The following is a 24,250-nucleotide window of genomic DNA, read 5'->3' as shown; positions in this document are numbered from 1 at the left end:
CATCCTATAATGCTTTTTGTCCTTGTTAAAAACAACAATAAAAAAGTCCACCCACCATTCCTTCCAAAGCTTTTTTCCCAGAGCCAGAAAATTTAGAAAGCTGGATGTCCCTTCGTAGCTAGACTCTCTCACCACCAAGTGTTATGGAACTGCCACTGACCACCCACTTTACATGAAGGGTTTAAAACCCTGAATCTCAGTCTCAGAACAGCGTATCTGCAAATTCCTGAATTCTCCTGAATAAACACAGAAATTCTACTTTTGCTACAAAAATAAGAAGACTTTCTGATAGCAAAAAGATTGGGCATTTCTTTTCCAAATGCCAGTATACAAAAATACAAAATGGTTGCTGAATTAAAAAAAAACAAACGTATGGAAATTAAGTTCTAGCTTGACACTTCATTGAAACCTTTGTCTTAACCACAAAACCCTGAAATTTTGAAGAAAAAAATCTTGTTTTACATTGCATTGGCATATTTAGGCATGCTCAACATCAGAAAAAAAACTATGTTCCACACTATAAGAACAACAAGATGCATTTACCAAGGTGATAAACTTCAGTTTTGGAATACTCTCCTTGCTTAAGCTTATCCCAGTAAATTACCAAGATCAAAGCATCCTGTGAAAACTAGTATGCCTTAAATGAAACTCCTGAGACCACGACTTCAATTCAATGAGGTTCTTCAAAACATATGGAATAAAAAATGTAGCTAAATATGTTGGTGAATCAAAACCTAGCTCAGGAAACTTTAAGAAAATAAAACAGTAAAATTTGCATACAAGTATAAAGTGTTTATTCTGCAACCCAGCACAAGTGAATTGTCATGTTCATTCCTCAAACACACTGACATTTGACTTCTTATTGCATTACTAGCCAAAAAGCTCTCCCCCACTAGTGTGAATTAAAAAAAGAGAGTCCTTAAACTTTATTTAAGCACAACATAGGTATATTTTTGACTCAAGGACTGATTCTCTGCTGTAATAATTTTAATTTTTCATGAACTATTTTATCCTGATCAGATTACTTACAGCTCCACAATCAACTCTCACTCATCAGCCAGGAGTATGCATATGTTTGTGCATACTTGGCATTTCTGGAGCTTTCAATATAGTCTCTACAGTTAAGGCCATGCCACAACTACCAGAAGCAGGCCTAAAATTCTTGCATTACATTTGGAAGACTGAAATACAGGTTTGTCAGAATTACTCCAAAGACATTAAAGTTTTCAAAGAAGAATAATTTTTTTTAATATTTTTTCAAAGTTCCTGATAAAAATCACTGCTTGCTTTTTCACCGGAATTCCCACCTACATCTCCTTCACATGCATATACAGGAGAGAGGTAAATCACTCAGCCACAAAAAAAAATTTTTAAAGTAAGCCCAGAAGTTGCCTCTCTCTTTCAGGGAACGCTGCTGCCGTCTTCTGCATTTGTAGACGGAGCAGCTGAGATGCCCAGCTCACAGCTCCCTGCAGACCTGCCCAGCTCTGCTACAGCGGCACAGGCCATGCAGGACCAGGGAATCACAGTAAGTCAGGGCAGCGCAGCACTACCGTGCCCCATCCCTGTAAACTAAGTGATTCATTAAGGAATTACTGTTTCTTCTAACTTGAATGATCCCAGCTCTACTTTTCCGTACCACCTCATTCTTTCATGCTTTCCTAGCATAACCTTATTCCTCTCTTCTCTGCTTCACTTCTCAGCAGCCTACACTCCTATTTTGCTCTGTATGAAGGTACATTAAAGAGCACCCAGCGATTAGGGAAAAACAACAACAAAAAAACAAACCTAGCACACTCACTCGATAAACCTAACCCCCCACAGCAGTGACACCAAAGCCAGATTCTAATTTAGATGACAAATCCAAATGTTAAGCAGGCACAGCAGTACGGCTGCATTGCTAAGCTCCCGGACAGAAACAGATCCAAGCCTCGCAGCCAAAGCTGCTCTGCCCCGCATGGAATGGGCCTCGACGGGTGACCTTCACGCTAAGGGCCTACCAAGCCGCGACAGCACGAGCGGCTCCGTTAACCCTCCTTCCGTCACAAGCAGCAGGACTGCCTCGGCTCGCTTAACTTCTGGAAGCTATTTGCACGCGTAAGCACACTGCCCAAGTCGACAGCAAAAATTCTAGGTAACTACTTGGAAACAGTAGTGAAAAACTTACCTGTGATTAAGAAGCAAGATTTTCTGAGCACAGAACAACCACCCGGGGGGGAGGCGGGGGAATGCCTCTTGCACAGCTACAGCACTGCTCAAATTCCTCTGAGCCAGGCATGCTTTAGCCAAACTACAAGTTGTGCGTCCAGCAAAACTCAAAGCTATCAAATCACCAAATCAACCAGTTTGATGGGGCCACTGGCATTCAGACGTGTATAAATCTTCTACAGCCCATGCTATTCAAACCAGTCCAGAAGGACCGAAAGCATACAGTCAAGGCTTTCTCTTCAGCGTTAAATTCAGTTGGACGAGAGAAGCCGGGCTATCGCCTTTCTGGGGTTGTGCATTTCTTATAGCCTGAACTCCATAACCGTGAGCTCCAACCACCACCACCAGTTATGTTCTCAGATAGGAAGCGTTCACCGAGTTGTTATGAGGACATTTTAGCAACTCAGGACTAAGCACTACACAAAACAGATCATATAGCCCAGGACAACAACCTTTGATGCAATCATGACAGACTGAACTATATAGATCAAATTTTATTCCAAAAAAATAAAAAATATTTTTTAAGTTCTTCTATGGGCATCTAATTTCTTTTCTTACCCTTTCCCAAACACTTCTCCCCTTATCCCCTTCAAGGCGCAGCCTTATTTGGAGAAGAGTCAGTACCTTCGTAAAACCAATGAACAATATACTTTTACAGAGCTGTACAACAAGCCTTAAACAAAAAGGGAAAATATGATGACAGCCTCTACTGTAACAGCACTCCTGCTGTGGCTATGTTTTGTTTGTTTGTTAAGTACTTTGGAGGAGTCAGGTTACAAAATAATCCTACCGATACACAGGAAAGAATAAAGAGTTACTGTGTTACAGTCCCCTAAACCAGGTCCAGTAAACAGAACAATCAGAAGATGAACTGAAAAGCACAATCCCACCTGAAGTACCAGAGGCACCCTTCGACTACTGTAACTGCACGCTTAATTTTCATTGCCATTACACTCAGAAGTCTGTCCACTCCCCCCTCCTTAAAAAAAAAAAAAAAACAAACAAACAAACAAAAAAAAAACAGCCCTCTTATCCTTCCCCCGTGTGCAAGAGAGGGGCACGCGGGCTGCTCGTGCAGGCTGCTCATGGTAACGCTACCTCCCAGCCGGGTTATCCCACGGGGCAGCGGCCCCTGCGAGCTCAAGTCAGCCCCACCAGCCGCCGTGTGCCAGCATCGCGGTTGCTGCGGCCCCGTCACCGCCCTGTGGTGAACGGTGCAGGAGACGTGCAGAAGAAAGCCTGTCTCAAGACATCCGCCTGTTGATGTTAAGCCTGAAGAGGGCCTCTTCAACAAAGAAATTCAGCGGGTCTTAAACGTGGGGCTTCTCGACTCCCGCTTTGAAGCGGACAGAACTGAGCAGCCTGAACTTGATTTATTAACCACCAAAATTATACAGAATGTGTAAATTTGGATCACAGAGTGTTAAGGCTGTTCACACTTTCTTCAGAAGCACAGCTAGAATTCTCTAATTTTCACTAAATTATGAAAATAAACAGGAGGTACTTTACAGTTTGCTGCTTCCAGCCAAGTTTCTCTCTCCAGAAATTAAATACTGAACTCACATAAACATTATTCTGTGAAACAGTACACTTCTGATAATATCTCACTAATTTTCATCTAATTGCACCTTACAGGATTCTGAAAATGCATTACAATTATTTCTCTAGCCTTCTCGATCAGGCCTAGAAAATTCGTAAGCACAGCAGACTTGACAGACTGTAACAACCTTGAGAAGCACAGGCTGTTCCAAGCTTGACCATCATTAATTATTAACTTTAAAATGATATTTCCTGGTCATAGAGTAGAAGGGGGGAAGGGAGGAGCAGCTACATTTAGTACGAACATCACAGTAGAGTTGAAGAAAAATTGCCACACTACACCTTTAATCCTTCTCTAAAATAAACAGCACCTTTTAAATGGAGTAAAAACCCTAATCACTAAAGTTGCTGTTATTGTAGTAAAAACCCTAGCACAAAGCCTAACCAGTGGCTACAATCTAATACTATAGTTACAATGTAACTAAAGAAAACTTGTTTTCTAACAGCTCTCAACCTTCTATTACTTCTGTATAATTGCACAGTTCTTACAAAGTAGTTGGACACCAAGGCACGTTCTTCCAAAACTTCAATAACTGCCAACAAATGCAAAATTGGAGTAGGACCATTTATGAATTGCTTTCTTTAAATTATGTTCCATTTTGAAAACACTGTAAAGATGCTAACTATATTTTTCCCGAGTAAAAAATTGCTCTTTCTGTATTAGGTTCCCCTACCCTAATATTTTGAAGTTATTCAACAAATATCAAACTAAATTAGCTGCCTCTTGTCCCCCAGAAGGTACGTTAGTATCGGTATAGTAGCACCTTTATGTTATTGTTTACTTTGGGTATTCAGTAGAACAAGCTGTACCAATGTGAGGACTTCCATGCCAGGAAACTGTTCACATTGAAGCGCTCAATTGCTTCAGCTGTACGATTCATAACAAAGTACTGACAATCAAGATTTATAAAGGGAAATGCAGCTACGGAAAGGGAATCCCAGCTCCTAGCCATCTCTCAACCACATCTGCAAACCTGTAGAGAATCTCTGAACCACAGAAGGGAGGGAATGGGGCAAAGGAGAAAGCACACAGTTGCTGAAATAGAGCCCTACCACACAGTTTCCCTCGCGTAACCACAGGGCCCCGCTGGACAAACAGCACATAGTCGGACATGCTCACGAGGGCACACGCATCCTCAAGAGGAGGAATGTAGAGATACCGAGACACCTTTGCAGAACAGGCACTGCAGCTACAGACCACACGCCAAGCCAGCTCCTTCAGGAAACCAATAAGCAGTTCCAGGAACAACAATCTGAGACCCAGAAGTTTATGACAAAAAAATAAGAATGAAGCTCTTTGGTTAAAACATCTATAAAACATTAATGACAACATCTTCTAACGCTTAGGAATTTTTGCCCATCTTATGCCAAAAATTTCAGAAGCTGAGCTCATGTTGTCCTTTGCCTCACACGAAACCTCCCTTGAAGCTTTGAATATAGCTCTGCACAGATCGGTGGTCAAGGTGCAAGCAGGAAGGTCAAACTTTTATTCCAAGCTTCAAAGGAGGCTCAGTGCCAAGCAAAGGAGAAAATGATCTCAGTTTCTGCATTTGTAGAGAACGTTGTTACTACCTGCCTAAGAAAAATGCTACAAGGCTTGCTTTAGATTTGTGCAATCTCTGGGATCCTTTATAGGACACAATACCAAAATTGTATTAATAGAAGAAATAGCACTTAAACTGCACCATTAAATTCTTAAAAATATTAAATTTGTATTTTCTTCATACAATATGCGGTTTAATATTAGGTGCCTTTACACTTGAGGCAAAATATAATTCCCAGGTTGATTGAACAGCATGTTTTGAGAAAAAAATACCATGGACGATGATTTAACAGATACTGCTTCTATCCTTTGAACTTAAAGACTTACAAAGCAGCAGCAAAAAACACATATGATGTGAGGCTCAGTTCAGAAGAAAATTCATATTAAGTGTGTAAAAACATTTTCAATGACTGAAAATGTAAGTTCATGTGTGATGTAAACTTGTCACAGTACTGTGGTCTCAGTACTTGGAAACAGAACTGACACCACATTTAACACAAGTATTTTATATAAAATATCAGAGGGAATTCATATGACTCAATGCTGTCATTTGTACTAGTAGCAATACTGAAGAATACAATCACTACATTCATATTTTTCCCAATCATCAAAAGCTAAATCTTGTGATTCCAGCATGACTGTAATCATAGTTAAAAAGACAAATGGAACAATACTTCAAACATTTATTTTTCTGCAAGGCAAGAAGGTGTTATGCAACTGAAAGGGGGAAAAAAAAGTACTATCTGCCACCAGCTCTGCATTAGAGCACGCTTTCTAAATCAGAATGTGCTATCATCAACACAAACGGCACATTTCAACTAGCCTGGGCTTCACCAGCCTAATCTCTTCTTTTAAAAGATTAATTCTTTTTGAACCTGAAAACAGTAGACATACTGAAATAAAAGCCCCTCGATCCCTAGTAGTTGTGTTTAGGAGAGCCCACACCTTCAGGTTCTGCATGAAAATACAGTGCTGAAGGACATACTGAAACCACCGCCACTGTAATTCTTTCATGCAGTAAGCAGGATCAAGGTGAATACAGACGTAGGACATAAAGCCAGACTGATTTTTTCCATTGTTATAGCTATTTCCAAAGGATTTCTACCACCTTATCTAAAGTGGAAAGACAATTTGATCAAGGGTTTAGTTCAAACTGCTTGTTGGTAATCTAGTTGAGGGTTTGTTTTTGTTTCTTTTTTTTAAACTACTAAGCAAATACTTATTTTTATTTCTTGACTCGAGCCATTTCATTTTGATTTCATTGCTCCATTTTACATTCTTAATCTGCCAGAGTTTTGTTATTAGAAGCGCAGCAACCCAACTAAGAAATTTGTTCAGAAGCTTCATTTCAGAATAGCTCTAGACAACACCAAATGCAGTTCCTATGAGAGTATAAAACTAGATGTCTGTTTTCCCCACAGCTACCTCACCTTTGTTTCTTCACTTCCTAAAAACTTAGCATGGAAAACAGAATGTCCAATGTGCCAGAACATCTGTATGCCCATAAAGGAGTCCTATTCCTATAAAGTTGATTCTTCCTCAACTCCTCCAAACTATTCGAGGTGGAAGAGGTTTATTCAAAACCATTGTTATCTTCCATCCTCTCTTACTACAAAGGATTGTCAGCTGCACAGAGAAGGTATCTGGATAGTGCCTGAAAATGACTGTTCTCCCCACAGAACTTGCACATTAAGTTTGCAACAGTGTGCACTAGAATAACCTATCAAACTCACAAGTCTGACATGTGACAAGAATTTATGAATCAGGGTCTTACTACACCAAGAAAGCACGATTCAAGAATTAAACTGATTTCTACACATTTAGAATTACCTAGAAGTGCCATCTGAGTTAAATTTCCCCAAATCCATGGAAACTTATAACCACTTTTCCAATAGGACCAAAATGAACTGTTATCAGGCAGTTACTGAATTGTCAAGACAACATGCCTAGATCCCATTCAACTTACGTACGGCATTTTACTATGAAAAAAATCCTTCTGCAACAAAAACATATTACAGTAAATAAAATTCTTTGTTTGTTTTGAATCTGAAAACTTATCTGTAACAGAATTAAGATACCTAGTCCAACCCACTTCTCTTGATTTATCTTTTTCTGTTAACGGCCTCCAGGTCAGTCATTTCAGAATACACCTAGCAGCAACCAAACATACACTTTTTGAGATATATTTATATAGCGAATGAAGCCTATTCAAAGTCCTAATTTTTTTCAGAATATGAATACCTTGTATAAAAGCAAATTACCACAAAAACACATTTTTACATAATAGTCATATATTTTTCTTTCATTGTAAACAACCTCCTGAAGACAGCACTGGTTGTTTATTGAAACTGGCTGTATAAAATAAACGTGGCATAGGTAGAACAACGAAGAACAATGGGAAGAAAAATAGGTTTTTAGTACTTCTCTTCTTTCAGATTGCTAAAGACCTGGAAGCAGCAGTTTCCTGTAGGCCATATTACCATTAATAATGCATACTCTCTCTCTCTCTCAAAAAAAAAAACACTCAGCCTTTTGCCTCTTAACAAATCAATAATCATAATAACCTGTATCATAATGGTTCCCAAAGCCACCCATGCCAGAAATATATTTTACCTGCTCACCTACATAGCAGAACTTACTGAGTTTAGCCATCTTTTCAGCTGAGTTTTAAATGCCCATTTAATCTCAAAAGGCACCTGACACAGAGAGCTCCCAAAATATTTCCTGGGAAACATGAAATTCCCAAGAAGCCCCCTTACAGAGCTCAGAGCTGTCAGTGTCAAAGAAGAAAGTTAGCCCATAGCATCACTTCAAAAGTCCTAATGAAAAGGCCTTGGAAAAAAAAAAAAAGAAAGCTTTAGCACATCATGAAAGCAATCCATTTCTATTGGACCAAACACCAACTAAATTCTCAAATCACAAAATAAATTCATATTAATAAATAAGGAAAGAAGAAAGAAAGTGACTTTTCCTCTCTTAATGATGCCTATCCCTTCAGAAAGGGTTCACAACTAAGACTCCAAGCACCAAAAATCCCATATTAAGTTCTTAAACAGATTCAACTGATGAAAAAGAAAGATCTTGTGAGGGTCTCCTCTACCTATATAAATAGTTTAAATCTTCAAAAACAGGCTTTGGAAAAACCTTCTCAACTAGAACAGACAAGTTTTAAAGAAGTAAGCAGTTCTAATGATTTAAGAAAAGGAAAATACAGAATAATTGAAAGGAAAGGGATAGGGAGCAGCGGATAACCTCGGTTTCTAGGAAACTACAGGAAGGAAGACATTTACAAGGCAACAGTTTACATTAGCAGCTTTTCAGTTAAAAAAGGCAAAAGATATCTTACAAGAAACAACCAACCTTCTGAAGCCTACAGAGATCCACCAATTGTTACATACTCATATAAGCAAAATCTGTATGATTTGGAAGAGAAAAATAAATTAGTGTATTTTATTCAAACCAGTGGAATAAGTTAAAGGTTAACACATCACTTTTTGTAAACACTGACAAAGGACCAAAACAAAGTAGTACCCAAGAGAGACTGTGGGAACACAGATGAGAGACAAAATGTGGTTTTGTTTCTACACAAAAGCAACCTATTAAGGTTTTAGATAAAACTGCGTAGATGGCTATTTTTTTTTTTTTAATAAATTCCTGATGCTAGTAGTTACTCTTAGCTTCCAGAGGGAACCTAAATTTCAAGCAAAAAAATAAAAATTTTGTTTCATTGCTTGCACTATAATAGTAAACTTCATATCAATTATCAGCATTAAAGGCTCGGGGTTGTTTTTTCACCTTGCACTTTTGCATTTATACTACAGCCTTTTCATTCAGGCCTTGACTCTATCCTAGTTCCTTTCTGTGGTAGACACTTCTTTGATCTGGTATCAGAAGTATTCAGGAAAATTTCAGATGTCTGTCCACATCCAAAGACCTTAGGGAGCAGGGCTCAAAGGATTTGGTCTTGCTAATAAAAGGAGCAAACATCTTTGCAATGAAAACGTTTTAGCCCCATGCAAAGCATAGCTCTATCACTTATCACAATTCCAGTTTAAGCTGTTCTGCTGGCAGCTTTTCCTGTTTGGGGCCCAATCTTCCTGTCTCACTTTATTATATTTTAGGCTGAGGTGAGCACAAAGTGACACCTGCCTCCATTTTACAGTTCATGGGCTACCTGAGAGTAATTCCAAAGTAAAACTCCTAAAATAGCCCACAGCAAATTTTCTAAGGTACCATATTCCATCTGCCCCAACACAAGGCAACAGAAAAGCTTTAGTTTTGTGACAAAAAGTCTTGTCCCACCCAACGTCATCCTTCAGAATTTAAGACTACTGGGCTCACAGTATATTTACATATACATGTGCTCTCACATATGAACAGCTGCAGTGACCTACCAGGCAACATAAGCTGCAGGACAGTACAGTACAGGAATTTAGAAGCACACACTGTCTCCAAAGTGGTGAGGAAAGTAACAGATGCTCAGGTCCGTAAGCTACACCAACCAGTTTCTGATGGGGGGGAATACTGCTGCGAGTATCACAGATCCCAGTCTCCCAGCTGCAGCCTCACAAAACCTTGCACACATCCCACTGATGTTAACAGGGCTCTGCACAGGTATTAGGACCTGATCTTCCTTGTCCCCAACATTTCCACAATTTATTCTGAATAGGCAGTTACTGTGGTCACACATGTAATTCAGCAAGTAACGTTTATACAAATATGAAGGGATTGTCATCTGACAATAACTGACTTTCTACATAAAAAATACTAATCAAATGTAATTTGTAACATGCTTTAAAAGTACTAGACTAGTTTTCTGGAACTGTTATTTTTGTAATAATGGACAGGCACACAAGTTTGACATTACCAATTTTAAAATTAATTTTTAATGGGAGTGTCATATTCATAACATGCAATAATAATTCTCTGTATATATGAACCTATTTACTTATTTTAAGATTGAGATAAGTGCCATAGCTTTGATCATACGAAAAAGATTTTAAAATATTTTCTCTTATCAATTTTGTCTTTGGATATTTTACCATGTCTTATTTCATTGATGTTTTGGAACTTCAACTTAATATTTGGTTAGGCTCCCTCCTGTTATGGCTAAATATTTTAAGGCACAATAGAACTGAGGAAAGGGGTATACTTCCAAAAAGGAGTATTTTCTATTCATTTCTGAAAATAAAGTGGGAAAAAAAAACAGTACAAAAAGACTGCATAGTTCTGGGACTATTAAATATATAAAGTTAATAACAGAGGGAGAGCTAAGATACAGTGAAATTTTAAACTGATTCCAAGTTACTGAATAAGAAAAATTCTGAATTAAAGTACCTTAGTTCAGTTGCTTAAAAACACTCCAGCTATTTGGCTCCTCTTTCCTTTTTTAAGCAAAAAGCTAACCTAGAGATTAACTCCATTTTGTCAGAAAGTTACCCATTCTCATAATTGAAGGGAATATTTAGAAAATACATGAAAAAATAATTTGTGACATGACGTGAAAGAATACTAGAAAACTGTATGAAGACTATCCCCAAACAGCATCTGACAATAACACAAGTGAATTCTCACCAACTTTCCCAGCATTCACTGTATTGAAATAAAACAACTGAAAAAGTGAGAGCAAAAAAAAAAAAAAAAAAAAAAAGTGTGTGTGTGTGTGTCTCTCTCTCTCTCTCTATATATATATATAAACACACACAGCCCACACATATGTGAAATACTTTCATATCAATGAAAACAAGCAGGCTAGTCAAAGACTGAAAAACACACATTCACAGTTACATGTTGCTCATTTGTCACTGAAAAGTTAATGCCTCTAAAGGGAAATATAGCTTCACTTTCTCTATAAATCTGTAAAAGACATAGAAGTTTTAAATTAAAATGGTATGCGGGGAGGGGCAGCCAAGAACAGGTAACAGGATTTTCCAGGCTTTATGTCATTATCAGTTATTTCAGGTCACAGATAACCCATTGCTAACCCATTTCATAGCACTAGCTATTGAAAATTCCTTCAAATACAGTTAACATACTTATTTAAGGTAGACAGCACACTTATTATCAGAAGTGCTCAATACTCATTCTTGCTAATTTCTTTACATTTGGTTTCATGTGTGACCTAATCTGAAACACAGTTTCAGATACCTAGAGATATCTTCCACACTTCACCCAAAGAATAAGCTTTTCTTCCAAGTCCTAGATTAAAATATATACATTACTTTCTACTCCAACTCCCAATTTCTGTCAAGAGATCTGAAAAAGTAAAAATAATAATACTTTGGTGACTTAGGAACAGATTCTCCACCATCAAGTTCAACTCTCTTTTTAAAATGCAATAAAATTTAATATTTAGAACAGCTAAAAGTAAGTGTTTGACCAGCTGCAAGTTTAGAAAATCCATCTATAGGAGCTTCATAGTTCCAATGAAGAAGTGCTAAGCACTGGGATGTTTTCTTCACTAAATTAACTGTATGCCAAGATTTTTGAAATTCTCCTGTAATTGCATTGTAACATTATCAGTAAAATAAAGAAATCTAGAAAACACAAAAATGTACAAGCTGTTTCTAGGAATGAAAGGTAGATACTACTTCAAAATATTCAACGGCAAGCACGTAACTGAGGCATGCTGGTATTGTCACACTAGGACATCCCAGTTCACTAGATTGTTTCATTGACCAACAAAAGTATGAACCAGGAAAAGCAGGCCTGATAAGCAAATGTAAACAGTTTACCTTAGTTGTAGTGCTTCTGCACGTGGAATGGCATAATCATCTACTGAGTAAGAAAACAAAACTGCTTGTCTGAAAAATATAGATGTTGTCTACTTTTCCACAGTTATCTACAAGAAGTAACACTGTTTACAGTAACTATTTCATATATACATATAAACCGTACGCGAAAATGTCTTACAAACCTCACACTGGAATAATGAATTTTAACTTGATTAAAGTAAGTCTTTCTTCTATTTTTAAGATTAGTCTGAAATACATGTTCAGTCACAAATGATGGCATGGTGTCTACCACCAGTACCTTCCCCCCGCCACACACACACAAGAAAGCCAATTACAGAATTTCTGTTTCTAAATACAAGGTTTTGTCAAAAATGTCTTTGTTTATATAATCAGCAAACTAACAGAATACAAAATATGAGAAAGAGAACATATACTATTAGAAAGAAAACCATGCTGAAAACAGTAAGACTAGAATCCCCTAAAATAATAGACAGGTACCTCCCTAAACATGAAAGCTAAGAGAGTCAGAAGCTGATGTTGCTACACATTTAGATTGGGATTTTCACAAGAACTCACACGGTCAGTTTTGCTGTACCCAGAAGCTAACTAAGTAGTTAAGCTAACACTATATCCCTTAAAATTACTGTTTAGGCTCCATCACCTTTAATGGATGCAATCGATCTAACGCTTTTTGCAAATCACCTCCAAAGCACATTTGTTTTGAAGCAACTGCTATAAATAAAAACACAAAACAAGAAAAGATATGCATACTAATCCCAATATTTCCATCATTGACGTCAGCTTCTACAAGATGAGTTGAAAAAACTCTTTCTCCCCACACACTGTCTTTATTTTGTCTCTGGCATCTTGTTATGCAGGAGTCAGTCTCATTTCCCTGTTTTTGTAGACAGTTATTTCAAATACATGAGGGAGGAAACATGCAAACACAAACCCTCAAACAAAGTCACAGACATAAACAAGGACCTCAAATCAGCAGCAGCTCCCTGAACAATTTTTTAATCAAACTATCTTTCAGATGATAGAAACCTTACGATCATGAAATGTCTTTAAAACACAGACCCACATAACACCACAACAATCCAAATTAGAACACCTATCCAAATATATCTGTGAAGAAATAACTTACAAGCACAACCCACGCCACACCCTGAACAAGTAGCAGAACTAGCGCCACAACAGAAGTCTCCAGTGGTAAGCATGAAAAGCATATCTAATTCCTGTTCAATATGATTATAAACATCTTTCCACCACACGCTTCTATAAATGGTTAGGATCTACAGAGATAAAGCAGTCACCGGTATTACATCAGTATCAATTTTCTCCCAGTTGCTCTATTTATTTGCAGTCGTACCATGCCACTTTGTAATACAGTCTTGACCTATTTTCCAGATGCTTAATTAATCTCTCCACTAGCTGCCACACTTAATAGACAGTTTTTAGTTATTGTGTTAATTTCAAACTTGGCTTATAGAAACCGTCCGCAAATTACTGTTGTTACGGTATTATTGTTACATTAGTAATTAACCACTCAGTCTAGCCAACCTTTTCTACTTTGTTCTGAAATCAACCCATCTGAGCATAAATCTTTTGCAAATGATTTAATGGAAGGTAATACTAACACCAAAAAAATCACAAATATGTGTAGTTATCAACAACTGTTGCTTTAGTTAATATATCCTAAAACTTAAAGATACTACAGTAACTAAAATAATAAATAACTCGGAGAAATAACTCCAGAAAGAAGATGTGAAAACATCAAAGAACCACGTAATCTCTGGGAAGGAGAGTCTGGGCGTCTCGAAACAACTTACCAAGTGAGCAAAAGGGGAAACCATCTCAGTTTTTGGCACTGTTGTTTTAGACGTCAGATGCAACATTTAATAATAAAGGTATAATCTCAAAAAGATATATGTACATACACACGCGCATATATATGTGTATATGTAAACAAGCAGTACTGACGATCGAGGGTTTCATGTGGAAAAAAAAAGAGCTATTACTATTTCCTACAGAATTAAATGCATGCAAATGCACCTGCCGGCTTGGGGGATTTTCGTTGCGATAAAGCAAGAACAAGGCCGGTACAGTCCCTCCCGCAATCCAAGTTACCAGTGATAACCTCCTCGGTCACCAAGGCTCTCGGAGCTAACCAAGTTTCACACCACCAGCTCCCTTTCTCCACAGCCGCGTTTCTTCGCGCCGCCCGCCGCGGGCACCGTGCCGCGGGCGGCGGCGCAGGGGGCAGGAGGGAGCGGCAGGCTGCGAGCAGGCGGCGGCACGTCCCGCCCGCGGCTTCCGCCACCCGGCTACGTATTTCGCGCCCGAGCCGGGACAGCCCGACACCAAAGTTGCAACGGAAGCGGCGCTACGCGAGGGAGCCCTCCGCGCCGCGCCGCTCCGGGGCAGGGAGGCGGCCGCCCAACGGCCGCGGCGGGCCGGTAACGGGCGCGGGGCGGCCACGCCTCCCGCCGCCGGGCGGGCGACGGCGTTCCCGTCCCGGCAACGCCCGCCGCGGGCCGCTCGGGGAGCGCAGGCTTCGCGGGGGGACCGAAGGGGCGGCAGCGCGGACGCCGCCGCCCCGAGAGATGCGGCAGCGAGCTCCCAGCGGCCGGGCCGCCGCGCAGTGCGCGTCCGCCCGCCGAGGGCGCCCGGGGCAGGGCCCGCCGGCCCCAACGGCCGCGCCGGCCCCAACGGCCGCGGGCTGAGCTCGGCGGGGCAGGGACGGGGAGCGGCCGGCCCCGCCCCAGCGGGCTCTCCTCGGCGCGGGTGTGGGGCGAGCCCTGGCCCCGGCCCGAGCCCTCCCGGGGAAGCGGCGAGAGCCCGCGGCGGAGGCGGCGCCGCCCCCGCTCACCTTCACAGATGGGGCCGCGCTGGCGTCCGGGCGGGAGCTGCGGCCGCTGCCCTGGGCATGTCCGGGAGCGCTGCGGCGACGCGCCCTGCGGCCGGGCTCAGCCCCTCAGCCCTGCCGCCGCCCCGGCCGCTGCCATCTTGTCCTGGCGGCTGGGAGGAACGAGCCGCGGCTCAGCCCGCTCGGCAGCCCGGGCCTCCGCCTCATCTTCCCGGGGAGGGACCCAGCCCGCCCCGGCCGCCGCCTCCGCCTCCTCCTCCGCCCGCCTCCACTCTGCCCGCCCGCGGCGGCCTAGCGGCGCCTGCCGCGGCCCATCGCCCTGGCAGCGGCGGGACGCGGCTGCGCTCAGCGCGGCGGGGGGGCCGCGGGGCCCCGCTCCAGCGCGCCGCCGCCCCGCCCCGCCCCGCCCGCAGCGCCCCCGCCCGGCCGCCGCCGCCCCCGCCGGGAGCCGCCCCCGCTTCCGCCGCGGCCCGGGGAAAGCGCTGCCGCCCGGCCCGGCCCGGCCCGGCGCTGCCTGCCGCCGAGGCTCCTCAAGAGCCAAAACTCCTCCCGCGGCGCCGACGAGGCGTGCCGCCGGTGTTACAAGCGCTGCTGGGCTCCTCCGCGCTCTCGACCTGTGGCTCTCAGACGAGGCTGCAAAGGGGGCCACTGTGGCACCACTGCGCACGCGAGGCCGCGACAGCCCTCAGCGGCAGGGCCAGGCCAAAGGCCGCGGCCCCTCGCAGCCAGCTGTGTGGCTGCCCGGGAAGCCGCGCAGGGACAACGTGCAGTGGCCCCTAACGCCCTCTGCGCGAGCCTAGGCCGCTCTGCTGGCACCTGCAGGAAGGCGACCGCACGCTCTGTGAGACCTCCTGGAGGAGCACCTGCAGTGTCTGTGCTAGTCTGCTGCTGACTCGGGCAGCCCTGATCCTCCAGCAGGACACCGTGCGCTCTGCCCCGTTTCGTGAACTGCCCGTGCCCATAGCATCCATGGAAACAAAACCTGCACAACTCAGAAACTGCTGTCAGGGAAAAGACCTGACTCTTAAGACTCCCAGAGTGGAAGATGACCACTCAGGAATGAATTCATAAACTCACAGACATACCACTTGCTATTCGAGTAACAGCACAGAGCAAACGTAATAACCATTCTGTGACCCACATTACAGTTCAGCATTTTCCCTTACTCAGCCCTTGACAAAACCACAGGACACATCCTCAGTAACAACATGCCACTAATGTTATACATCACTTAAATATTAGTGGTTGGGTTGTGTGATCAGTCAACTTCTGTGAACTGCATTCTTGACCCTAAATAGTATTCAGCTGATGTAGGATGAGGACAGTGCTAAGGAATTACTGTTTACCTGTAAAGTAGCCCAAGATAAATCCTTGGCTACAGCTGCAACTGGACATCACATGCTTCTCCACCTGTTTTCAAAAATAACCAATGTTTTATTTATTTACTTACACAGCTGCATGTACTCTTTTCTTCTGCTCTCACTACTTGTTCCATTATTTTCCACACCTGCCTGCTTTATCTTTATTTAGGCCCTATCTTTGTAGTAAAGACTGGTAGGAAACAAAGTCAGGAATTAAATTAATTAATTGGAAGAGACAGTGTTTTTCTATGGAAGTTCTAAAATTGGAGTACTACTATAACAACTTAACACCAATACTCAGTCCTGTAAGTAAAAAAAATCTAATTTACGGCTGGGGAAAAAATAGGTGGGAGTCAGTGTTAGTAATTAAGAGCTGCTGATCACATCTTTCACCAACTAATTTTATACATTTTAACCAAGCTCCTCTTCACACCTCTCCTAAAAAATTCAACTTTCTACAAAATTACACACATTTTATTAATATATATTTTAAAAGACTATCTAAATGTTGATAAACATTCTTGTTAATTTCTTAAGCATACAAATTCTAAGAAGGACTTAATGAAATAAAACACTATAGTATACACTATAAGTATATACTAAGTATACACTAAGCAATTTACTTGGCAAGTATATTTCATCCTCAAACATGAATTGGTATACATGTTATCCCAAATTAAAAGCTTGTGATCTATTAAAAGAACCCCTCTTTCTCAACTACTAACTGGTCTTGACATTTATTCATAGCTGCTGTTTTAGTTACCACCTCCAGCAATTTACTTGTTTTTCACCATTTAACTTCATAATTTGATAACCAAAATGATCTCAATATGTTTGTAAACTTGAATGATATTGATCCTTTCAACTTAGACAAAATTATGAATCCAAGGCTCAGCTGAGCTGTTTGCACAATTTTGACCAACAACTCTCAGATATAGATTCAGATTCAGGTTTAGAAACGAAGGACAGATTTTGGGGGTTAAAAACCTCTTCTGTTACACCGGTCTCTCTCTGAAGTTTCGATTTGGTCGTGTTTCCTACATAACAGAGCTTCCTAAAACATTTTTTCATTGTTTTCCACTGTCATCCTTAAGTTCCACTTTTTGTTAACTAGATCAAGCTAGATTTCCACTTGGCCTGCAACAGGACTATCATCAACATATAATCAATCTGTCAAATCTCTTTGAAACTCCTTCATTGCTTTTGTGAAATTTAGCATCTCTCTGAAGAGTCCATTATTTATCTCTTATTTGGGAGCTGTTTTGATTAAAGGCGTCCTTGTATTCTGTGCAAATTTCATCATATTTAGGACTAAAGAGCCTAAACTGCATGAGAGTTCCAGCTAGTGTCATTGCAAAACTGAAGCGCTGAATTTCCTTCTTCTCAACTAATCCTGAGGCTTACCATGGTCACAGAAGAAGTTTTAACTACCCACAACACACAGTAAGACTACGTAAGGTGTATCAGCAAGTTTTAAGTACTCTACTGAACAATGATGTGAGAAATTAAATATGGCAGTGTCTGAGAAGCTCTCACATGTTTTTTTAATCATCTGATAAAGAGTAAATAGTTGCTTGTCCTAATTTTTTCCTGGCAGATATTTTTGTGCAGGTAGGCAACTGAGGGGTTAATCTGGAAACTCTTGTTACACCTCTAAGTAATGCGGACTACTGACACCATTTGCAGGGGAGTGTTTTGTTTCAAAGTACTTAAGTAACTCAGTGGAAGGAGGCCCATGTCATTTAGATTAATTTTTAAATTTTAGCACTGAAACACACACCTCTATAGGTTCTTTGTTCTTCCCTATTCCTATAACACTGCAGAGGATGAGAATTAGTTAGCTATCAATGCACAGAGTGGAAAGAAGAAACAAAAGTTACAGAAGATTTGTCTAATAGATGTAAATCTATTATGCAGCAAAATGAGAAGATCTGAGGACAAAACTAGACTAGAAACTTTCGGCAGCATACCCACCAATGAAACTGTGCGCTATTTTTGTCATCCAAATCCCAAGTGTGGACACAGGCAAAAAGGACTTTGGCTAGAACAACTTGTTTTACTCAAACTGCTAGAAGCTATACCATTCAAAACACTTTTTATTGCCAGTATGAGTTGTTTATATCAACTAGATTCTTAACTGTTGAGTGAACTTGAACATCAGAGTCCTGAACAAGGCTGTGCTATTAGAGCTGCCTAAAGAAGCAAAAACATAAAAACCAGGACTAGAAAAGGCAAGGCCTTAGATCTGTAATTCTGTCTGTCCGGTAGGCCCTTCATTAAATCGATTAAATCGATAATAACATAGGGTGCACTGCATGAGTGAGCAACCCTAAAAGTTCATTACTGCTAAAAGAGAGAGAACTTGTCTCTCATTCTTTTCCTGGCCTCCTCAGCTACATTCTCCTGATAACTACCCTCCACGCACACTGGTGTTGAACCTCTTATTTAGTGGATTCAACGCACCCAGCAAAAAAGTATATGGTTTTCTCTGGCGAGTTGAATCAGTTCAGGAAAAGGTTCAGTGAATGTCAGAGCTAACACAAAGAGGAAGGCAGAATTTTTCACTGCTAATAGTTAGATCTGATAGACTTCAGTTTAGTTTCCGAGTTGAAATTTTGAAAACACAGGCAACCTAGAAGTGTGCCAGTTGGTAATGCATTGTTATGACCATTGCAGGTATTCAGGCTATATTAACCTTACCTGAAGAGAATGAGGCAGCAAGTACTGAGCATTAAAAGGAGTGTGGAGTAGGGGGAGATTCTACTTTTTTTAAAACTTTCAGACTGTAGTCTACCATTGAGCTATCCTTGTTTCTCCTAGGAATTAAGAGTTTTGGGGGTTGCTTTGGGGAATTAATTCATGGTAGGATTTCAAATTGCCCTCCTATTCCACTGTTTTTCACATCAGCTGAAATATTTTGTGTTTGCAATATTCATCCTCTCAAAATAGAGATAAAACTTGACAGATAAGGTTAAACATTAGTATATTTTTTTTAACTAAGTCTATCTAAAGTTAAATGCGCTAAAGTTATCTCTCTCTTTTTAACCTGGGCAATTCCTTTTTTAAAGGATTTTTTTTTAAACTCATCACTGAAGAATGAGTTGTATTATGAGAAACAAATATTCAGTGCAATGCATTTTGATTACAACTTTTCAAGTTTCAAATTCCTGCTGGAAACTGCAAAGGGATCAGAGTTAAAAGAAAACTGTGCTTTCTAAAGCATAAAAATTCAAAGTTGCCCTTCCCATTAATTACAGACATATTCCGATGAACTTACTTCAAAGTCTGCTAGTTCCCCTCTCCATAGATTTGCTAGACACATCCAAAACAAAACATATTGTTTCTGGGCATAAACAGAAAACCACTTTTCTGGGTTTGCGCAAGGGGAGTACTTGTGCCAATGTTTGTTTCACAAAGACATCACCTTCACTTGTGGATCTCTTAAAGTACACAGGAGAAGTGATCTGTGGTTCTTATAAAGAGGAAAAATAGATTGAAAATGTTCTTCTGTTTGCCTGCCTTTCTGCTTATATTTTCCTCAGTCCCTAATATCAAGTTCTAAAGAACTCACAAACATTCTGACATTACCGTTTTAAATCCTACCAAGCTTTTATCAGCAACACTTGGTCTTGTGCACAAAGATAATGAGAGGATGACTGAATGGTAACTCCTAGGAAATGTAGAAGAAATCTTAAAAATCTTGTTGTTATCATTTATATAAAAGCTGGCCGTAGTCCACCTGAGATCAACTGCCTCTTCTTGCTTTGTAATGAGTGCTTTCTGTAAGAAAAACAATGAACAACCAATTTTGTGCTAGGACTTACAGCTTTCCAGGAAAATTGTAAGTGCTCACTCAAGAAAAAAATATAGCCTTGAAGAATTCTTAGGGTAGTGTTTGTTCCTGAAAATTAAAACAAATCACAGGAAACCCCTTATGTTTCCCTGGTTAGCAAGTACTGCAACCCAATAGAAGTGGCTTTGTAGAGTGGAACAGTTGGTGCTGAGGACCCGTTATCCACACTAAATGCGTATTAGCACCCGTTGATGGCTGGAGCACATCTTCTGGTTTACTTTCATCCAAAAGGAATACAGTTTGCTCATTCTAAGGCTGCTGCATGATGCAACTGAAGCATGGTAAAGTGGGATTCTTGAGAGGCTCTCTTCAGAAGTGCACACCTCATCCAAAAAAATCACTAATTTCTCACAGCATCATGGAAAGGCAGTATAACTACACTATATAAGAATGATACTTACGTATCAAGTGGCAGAAAACATGCAGAAACAAAGTGGAAAAATATCTAGGGTTTATTTTGAAATTACATGAATGATTACTACTTAATCAAAATTTGGAGGGGTTTTTTGATGCTTGCTTGTTTTCAACATTACTGTTCTCCTAAATTTAAGTGCCACAGTTATTGAAACAGCTGGGACAACTACATGTATATATTTTTTAAATACCTGGCGCTTTGCCCATTGTCACGGATGGTTTTGTTCTGGAATATTGTGAAATGCTGATTTCTCTGCATCTTTATCTTGTGCTCATAGAACATCAATAGGTGTGGAATTGGCAGATGTTTTATCAGTGTGTTAAATTATTTGTGGTATGTACTACTTGTTCATGCTTACACAGAGTTTTTAACGATTTAAAGGTTACAATAATGCAGTACGCTACAGGGAAGCTTAAATGTCTTACTGGAGCATGTATAAACTCGTAATTTAATTTTGTAGTTTGACACTAAATTTTCTTGCAAGTCTCTAAGCATCTAACTAGTTAGATTTTCATGTAGCTACTTACAACAGTGGTGTCTGAGTGTCTTTCACATAAGGTTTTTCTCACTCTCCAGCAGGAAAAGAAACTAAAATTCATATGATATAGTGCTAATTTGTAAAATCTTGTATAGAAAATACTATACTTTTTAACATTGTTTTTAAATTAGCATCATCTGTGCAGGCCACACTTGCAAATATTCAGAGGGTGCTATCCACTAATATTATCAACCATTTTGTTTTTACAGTTGAGCAATCACTTCTTTTTTTAGTGACTGATACATTGCAAGATCAAGAGTTGCAGACAGATGAACACCACAAATGTTCCAGCTGACCTCACTTTCCAAAACGTATCATTCCTACAACCAAACATCATTAAATGTAAGTGGACAGTCAAATTATTGAACTAAAACATAACCCGTGTTACTCAACTGAGTAGTTGCATATTAGAAGATCTACTGACAGCAGTAAAACTATTTGCTTGAATAGATTTGTGGGGTCGTGCTTTTTAGGATATATTCCAAAGCCTTTTAAAGTAAATAGCCTGATTAACTGACTCCTGGCTAAGACTGATCTTTTATTGTGGAAATTTTATTTTAATCGGGAATACATCAGTTCCCCTCCCCAGACCACAGCAGGCAGGGCTGAAGCCCAGCTGGCGGCCGCCAGGCCCCGAGCTGTGGCCCGGCTGCCTTAGGCGTGAATGGAAGGAGGAGATGCCGTCACCGTCACCTCGGCACCTCCCGCCTGGCAGCGAGAGCCGCCAGGACTGAGGCAGGGCTCTGCTATGTGGCAGTCAGAGTCCACAGGCACACACACACACACACAAAACCAAGCAGGCAAACAAACTACTACTGTTGCACTGCTGTCAGGTCCTGCTACTAAATCTCTTTCTGCGGCACAAATCTTTCCGGAGAAGCGGTCTTATCCGAGTCAACTCACACGCAGCTCTTGCCCGTAGCCTCCCTTCATAGTTTAATACATCAGGAATTAATCAATATGTTTTCTGTTTTTCTAAAGCAGTTATCTTTAAGTACTCCTCCTTTCCCCCCAGTGAGATATCGTTAATGAAATACCAGTTAAAAAATACCTTCTAGAGATTTAAATTACAAGTCGAGACTCTCCTCTCAGAACGAACAACAGAAAAGGCACATTTTCGTTACACAAGCTATGAAGCTAGATCAAACGCTTATAAGGAAAAAAAACATTTCCTTGTTTAGCAAAAGCCTATTTTCCTCTACATGTTTCTTCTGAGAAACAAATATTCTAAACAAATTTTTCAAGCATGTTACATAATTAACTTGCATTTATTTTTGTTAGTCATTTTTTGTTCCAAAGCAGTAACAGTCTGAATCTGTTCCAAGGGAAAATGTGATGTTCAGCAGCAGTTTAATAAATTGTTTTGATCGAGTGAAATACACCATGTCCACTCTTAGTAATGAGACACTTGGCAGAAAGTATCGCCCCACAAGAACAATAGCAGCGGGCTGTCATTACAGTCCACAAAATACTTTCACCTCTACGCAATATCTCTTGAAACAATGGAGGGGAGGCTAAGGTAACAATTCTGCTTAGCTAACTGCATGTGCAGTTGTTGGTAGAGGTTATTTTGGTCTATACTATTTTAAGTTAATAAAAAATAGAGGGATTTTGATCATAGGAACAAGGAAGAGTTACAAATATTTTTTGTTTGCTGATTATTTTTAACATACTGTTGTTAATAAGAATTACCTCATTTTGTTTTCTGACTTACTTAGATTACAGAAACTATTTGAATTAAAAAGAAATTGTGTAAAATATAGTAAAATATCATCACAGCATCAGTTTTTAAAAAAGCCATGTCTACTCATGTAACATTATAATTACATATGGGATGGGGGGCAGTCAGGAAATCAGTTTGTTTTTCTGGCTTTATCATCTTTTGATATAATTAGTGCTCTCTGTTATTGGAGAGAGAGTACAACCTCACACACAGATGCTTTGATGTTTAAAGGAAGGTGACAGAAGTGGAAAGGAAAACGGCAAATCCATATCTATAAATAGAAACATGGTCATAGACATCGTATCATGTTCCACACTAAAGTGAATGGCAATGAGATACAGCAAGTAAGAAATTGAAGGAACAGGGACTGCAAAGCATCAGATACCATTGCTACCCCAGAAAGACTAAGCCTATGTCACGATGAGATTTTACTGAATATGCACATGCCAAAATGTTTACATCATTCTCAGTTTCACAAGAACAATCAAACGGTCTTGATGTAGCTTCCTTTTAAGGCGATCACAAATAATGGAAGAATTACCATCAGGACGCGGGGGCACAGGAAAAGGCCCACAACACCGATTTCAGATGCTATTTAATAAAGACTGTCAGTCTTAAGAAAAATAGAAAATTCTAAAAAAACATTAATTTGTCAATACTGTACTTGTGACTTAGAACTGTATTATTTTTATAACTTTGCAATGAACTTTAGACCATTTCCAGATTTTTTTCATAAAGATTGCAGAAATTCTCCAGAATAATATGGTATACGTTACGAGTCATAATCAGTCAGGGATTAATATATTTTCATCCATATATCTCATGTCATATTTTAAAATGGAAGACATGTACAGTTAGTCTAGATTCAGTAAGTGTAAACTAACTTATCCTTTTCCTACTTCAATGCCAAAAGCCTTAGGCCTTTATAGACTTAATTATCTTCTACAAGCAGATAACAGAATAATAATAATAAATACAAACCTGAGAGCAGCCAAAATTTTTAATTAAAAAATTGCAGTTATTCAATGTAATTTCATAAATTTTGAATACTATAGGTATTGTAGTAGATGCTTTATAGTGTATGTAATGCATTTAATAAAAAATATTTTATATTCTGCAGAATACTGCAAAATGTCCCTACATTCAAGCAGTATTAAAAGGGCATATTGTGAGGAAATATATCACTTATCACTCATGTTTCACAAAACACATAGGAGCAGCTCAAGTTGATACTTAAAGGGCAAGGGCTATAGCACAGACTGAAATACCCAAATATGAAGGCATGAAAAAGAGCAGAAAAAACACTACTTAACCAACAGATTTGAACTTTTCAACCTATCTTTCTATATAAAAGTAATACTGTTTAATCCATTGAATGTGTTTTAAGATATTTACTCTGGAACCTCA

The 24,250-nt window shown here is 40.1% G+C and overlaps 1 protein-coding gene across 5 annotated transcripts in view; it reads right to left on the bottom strand.

Moving 5' to 3' along the window:
* HIPK3 (homeodomain interacting protein kinase 3) overlaps nucleotides 1-24,250 on the bottom strand; it is a 113,152-nt gene that overhangs the window by 62,398 nt on the left and 26,504 nt on the right. For 3 of the 5 annotated variants that reach the window (XM_064512927.1, XM_064512931.1, XM_064512930.1), the window contains exon 1: nucleotides 14,957-15,337. The exons of 1 other annotated variant lie outside the window; for it this stretch is intronic. The gene's annotated coding sequence lies outside the window, so the exon portion shown is untranslated. Of the gene's footprint in view, nucleotides 1-14,956; nucleotides 15,338-24,250 lie in introns of those variants that run through there. One more of the 5 variants, XM_064512928.1, reaches the window with a different exon arrangement.

The sequence above is a fragment of the Dromaius novaehollandiae genome, chromosome 5 (assembly GCF_036370855.1).
Source record: "Dromaius novaehollandiae isolate bDroNov1 chromosome 5, bDroNov1.hap1, whole genome shotgun sequence".
NCBI lineage: Eukaryota > Metazoa > Chordata > Aves > Casuariiformes > Dromaiidae > Dromaius > Dromaius novaehollandiae.
The sequence above is the reverse complement of the archived record's forward strand: the minus strand, read 5'-3'. Positions and strand labels throughout refer to the sequence as shown.